At 46.3% G+C, this 5,313-nt stretch overlaps 1 long non-coding RNA gene across 1 annotated transcript; it reads right to left on the reverse strand.

Moving 5' to 3' along the window:
- Positions 1–1,958: 1,958 nt before the first annotated feature.
- On the reverse strand, positions 1,959–4,469 carry LOC310683733. The gene is made up of 3 exons (XR_014514510.1): positions 4,390–4,469; positions 3,433–3,569; positions 1,959–2,744 (listed from the first exon to the last, which is right to left on the reverse strand). It is a non-coding gene; the product is annotated as an uncharacterized lncRNA (long non-coding RNA).
- Positions 4,470–5,313: the final 844 nt, after the last annotated feature.

Raw genomic sequence — 5,313 nt, forward strand, 5'->3', positions numbered from 1 at the left:
AAGTTTGTTTGCTCCACACTTCCATTTCTTGTAGCATCGTTCTACAAAGTTTGCAGCAGCAAAAACAAATAAGAAATATGCTCTAAGATGACAGTCACAAGACTTGAGCGGTGATAGCCATGTGGTCGGATGGTGTGAAACACCCCACGTACTGGGACATGGTCAGATTTCCAAAAACAGAAACCCTATTCCCTAAAATTAGGGGCTACCAGGACCCCCTGATGGGTTCTAGACTGGACTGCACTGCTTGGATCTTTTGGTTGCACTTGAGAATTACATCAAAAGAATAAAAAATGGTTCAGGTCAATAAAACTGCCCATGCACTTCTCTATCTATGGGCATGGAGTCATCCCACAGGCAGAACTGGCACAGATTTGTAGATTCACACTGCGGTCTGAATGCAAAGCCAGCTGAGAAAATGCCCCCCAAACTAAGTTTGTTCCTGGGCTTCTGTCAAGAACTAAGAAGCTGGACATATTTTTACATTTCTTATTTCCCTAAGTCATGGAACAGATTTATACAACCATTTTATATAATAACAATTCCTGCCAAAGGATTACAAATCATGCTGGACAATCCAGACAAATGGACTCAACATCTATTATGACCACTTTTACAACTTTAGTGTAAAGCGAGAGGTCTCTCCACCTCCTAATAATAGCATGGAGAACTTCCACTGCAGTTCCAAGGTATTTGCACTACAGGAGAAAGTGCTTCAATCTTAACTATGGCAAGCAATGAAGAAAAATAACACGGGGGAGGGAGGGATAGTAGAGGCACTGATAGCAATAGAAGGCTACCAAGAGCAATAAGGAATATAAGAAAATACAGTTCTATAAAACAAACCACAGCAGCAGACACCTTAATCATCCAGCCAAATGCATGCTGAAATACAAAAAGCTTTCTGTCTTATTGTAGAAGTGTATGGGGTGGAATATGTTTTTGGGGCTTCCAATTCAAACTATCTTCCTAAAAAACCAAAATAGTCATTTTGAGTCAGGAATGTGTGGGTTTTTTGGGGAGGGGGGATTTATTGACTCCCTCCACCCTGATGTCCCAGTGTCCACCATCTGGCTAGACCCCTGACATATCAAAAAATTACCAGATCCCACACTCTAATCCAGGGTTTCCAAACGTGAGGATCCAACTATTTTTGGACTAGAACTCCCATCATTCCTAGCTATCAGGACAGCGGTCAGTTGAAGAGAACTGTAGTCCAAAAACAGCTGGAGACCCAAGTTTGGGAAAGCCTGCTCTAATCAGTCGCGGGTGGGACGTGGGTGGCACTGTGGGTAAAAGCCTCAGTGCCTAGGGCTTGCCGATCGAAAGGTCGGTGGTTCGAATCCCCGCGGTGGGGTGTGCTCCCGTTGCTCGGTCCCAGCGCCTGCCAACCTAGCAGTTCGAAAGCACCCCCGGGTGCAAGTAGATAAATAGGGACCGCTTACCGGCGGGAAGGTAAACGGCGTTTCTGTGTGCTGCGCTGGCTCGCCAGGTGCAGCTTTGTCACGCTGGCCACGTGACCCAGAAGTGTCTCCGGACAGCGCTGGCCCTTGGCCTCTTGAGTGAGATGGGCGCACAACCCTAGAGTCTGGCAAGACTGGCCCGTAGGGGCAGGGGTACCTTTACCTTTTTACCCATGGATCTCTATGATAATCAATACATGGCTCTGTCAATCCATTAGGTTATGATAAGCCCTAGTGGTGGTGTAGTGGTTAGAGTGTCAGACTAGGATTTGGGAGACCAGAGTTGAAATCCACACTCGGCCATGGAGCTTGCTGGGTTCATGCCTTGCTAGCCACAGTTTGGAAGTTCCTCTTGTATGGTATTGACTGCATCCATGTTACTCCTGGTAGGAGCTGAAGGAACTGCATCAAGGGAACCAGCAACTGTGCTTTGCTTGTTATGTCTTGCATTTTTATTCTTCCCTGTTCTGCATTCCTTTCAAAAGTGGAGGTTTCATCTACTTGGCATCTGCAGGCTTTGCCTTAGTGGGGAAAAACTGGATGGCTTGACTTCTGAAAATATCGGACAATTCTTTCCAAATAGAATTGTTTATTAACTTCCTGAGGGGGTAACTTAAGAAATAAGGGAGGAAGGGAAAGGAAGAAAAGAAAGAAAAGAAAAGAAAAGAAAAGAAAAGAAAAGAAAAGAAAAGAGAAGAGGCTGAAAAGCAGTAGGGTGAGCTTTTGGAGTCCAGCAGAGCTGGTTCTGAGGAGCATAATTAATATCTAGAAATGTTTCAGTATTAACAGACTAAGACAATCTTTGCTGATCTCTGCACAGTTTGTGTCCAAGGATGACCAGCTGAGAGATTAATCAAGTCATCCAAAGTGGAAAATTAAAAGCCATGGGGATAACACCGTCAGGGTATGCAAGGTGGCTCTCCTGCAGAAACAGAGACCTTGGCGGTGGCTTGATGGTCTTTGAGACATTTGCTTCTAGGCAGTCAAGTTTTCCACTGTAGTTCTTCATGTTTCTCTCACTTTTCCAATGAAAGAACAGAGATTGCCCAAGGCACAAGAATGCCGGTCTTGAGATGTTAAGCTGTGGAATTTTCTGACTATAATGATGATAAACACTTTGTCTTCCAGATGTGAAGATAGAACAGTACCAGGATGTGCTTCTTCATCCTTCTCCATGTCTTCTGTTAGTTTAAGCTGTCTATTTGTTCCCGCAGAGTAGTAGGAACCTCATAAATGAGCCTGCCTTATTCACATTTTGGTGTTTCAGTTGGGTGTAATGATCTGCAAACACATTTCCAAAAAGCAAAGGGATGACTAATATCATAGTTGCTTATATGTGCAGCCTGAAATCATTAGGTATTTATTTCTTTGATACAGAAGCCTTGTTAGGATGCATCTCAATCAGAGTACTGCTCACTGCCTAGCTGCAATCCAGTCCCCCCTTAAACAAGGTCGTCAGGGTTTTGGATTGAACGAAGGTACCCATCTCTCTGCTCTCTCCAGCCAGGTCACCTGGCCTGCCACCAGACAGGCAAGCGGGAGCCTCGACTGCAGTCTCCCACCCAACAAAAGTGGTATCCCTACCAGTGGAGGCTGCTTGGTCCCTACAACAGGGCAACCCAACAGCAGGGCTGAGCTGGCCTGGGATCCACTGGATCCCAAGCTGTTCTCAGTGCCACCGCTGGCAGACAGAGGGCCTGATCTGGGCCCAGCCTGAAACCTAGTGCTATCTACCTGCCCCACCCACCCACCTACTCCTGCTGCCTCCATGAGCAGCTGGGCTGCGGCTGTGGTGGCATCTCAGCCACTCCTCAGAGTCTCAGTGGTGGCAGCAGAACGTTAGGACTGCTCTGCTCAGAAGCACAAAGTGTGCAGGCATGCCTTGCTGAATTGCAGCCTGAAGTAAACCCGAGAACACAGAGCTGAAACAACTGCCTATTGCTTTCCCCTTTGCCTCGTGTCCACTTACCTCCCCGCCTTCTATTGTTTCCCAAGCATCAAATGCCATACTGTAAGCTCCTTGGAGTAGGGGCCTCTCCTCTTGTATTCTGTTACACACCATGCACATTGACGATTCCACATGACAGATGATTTCACAAATCACTGCTGTTGTGTGAGGGGGGAAGAATCTTTATGTTGAAAGCTTGCCTTGTGTTAGTCCCATGGACACATTTTGCAGTTATTTGTGCAGAGCATTAAAAGCCACAAAAGGGGTCTGCATTTATCCCAGCTCTCCACATTTACCCGTCCCTCCTCTTTCTCTACATTTGACAACAAGGGCCTCACACACAGCAGCGCTTAAAACTGGCGGGGGGGAATGAAAAAAGAAAAAGACAAGAAAAGACTGAGCGATTTAATTAACAAATGCAGAAGAGAGACAGAAATGGTTGAGATTCCTGCGGTAAGATTTACATAGATGGACAGGATGGAGCTTGCTCAAGATGTGGGGAGGGTACAGTGGGGGAGAAAGTGGAAGACTCTGTCCAAAAATAACATGAATCCATGTATGCAGAGAAAGAATGGGTAGCCATTTTGCAGTTAGGAATAGTTTGTATATTAAGGGATGTATCTAACTTGCAAATAACAGGTGGGGGGGGAGAAAAATTTGATTCAGTTTGTGGCAGGGGCAAAAGGTTAAAGCTTCCCTTCCTCTATGATACAAACCTGACCTAGCGCCAAATATCAAACAGCCCTGAGTAGGCACAAGCATCAGTTAACCAGCATGCTAGTAACTAAAGTAGCTTGTAACACTGAAGGGCAACTGGATGCTGATAATTTTATGCTGCGAGCTCCAAAGGTTGCCTAGCAACTGACTGACTTGCCATATCCACACCACACATTTAAAGCACTGTGGTACCACTTTAAACAGTCATGGCTCCCCCAATGAATTGTGGGAGCTTTAGTTTGCTAAGAGTTTTTAGGATACCTCTATTCCCCTCACAGAGCTCCAATTCCAGAAGTTTTCTGTGAAGAAAGATTGTTAAACCAAACTGGTTGTTAAACCTGATAATTCTAGCTCTGGGAAGGGAATAGGGGCCTCCTAGCAACCCTCAGCATCATTAGCAAGCTACAGCTCCCAGGATTCTCTGGGGGAAGCCATGACAGTTTCACATGACATCATAGTGCCTTAAATGCATAGTGTGTTGGGGAACCTCAGGCCCACGCAATAACCGTAGCTCTCCAGGCCTCTCTGTTTGACACCTCAGGACTCCCCAGCCCTGCCTCCTCCCAAGGCCACTCGTCCACTCCCAAAGCCCATCTCTTACCAGCCCTGCTCTGCAATCTTCAAGGCCTTTGGCCTGGCTGGAACATGTCACTGAACTGTCACAATGGCTCTTGCACACCTGGATGGAGAATGAAGAGGGCTGTGTGGGTGTGCATGCTGAAACCTTGGACTGGAATGTCAACTATTGTGCAAAGATAAAATTTGCATGGGTTATAGTACCCACTTTTGCCTCTGGTCCCACCCACCGCTGGTGTGGAACCACTAGAAGGTCTCCAATGACTGCAACCCTCGGCACAAAAAGGTTCCTCACCGCTGGAGGTTTCAGACAATTCCGAAATTGATGTGGAGCTGTTTGTCCCATAATATTTTATACAGCGGTACCTAGGGTTTAGAACTTAATTCATTCTGGAGGTCCATTCTTAATCTGAAACTGTTCTTAAGCTGAGGTACCACTTTAGCTAATGGGGCCTCCCACTGCCGCCGGTCTGCCACCACGTGATTTCTGTTCTGAAGCAAAGTTCTTAACCTGAGGTACTATTTCTGGATTAGCGGAGTCTGTAACCTGAAGTGCCTGTAACCCGAGGTACCACTGTATAATAATTTCCTTCTGCAGCTTCTTCTTTT

The sequence above is a fragment of the Podarcis tiliguerta genome (assembly GCF_965153285.1).
Source record: "Podarcis tiliguerta genome assembly, chromosome: 1".
In the NCBI taxonomy this organism is placed as follows: Eukaryota; Metazoa; Chordata; class Lepidosauria; order Squamata; family Lacertidae; genus Podarcis; species Podarcis tiliguerta.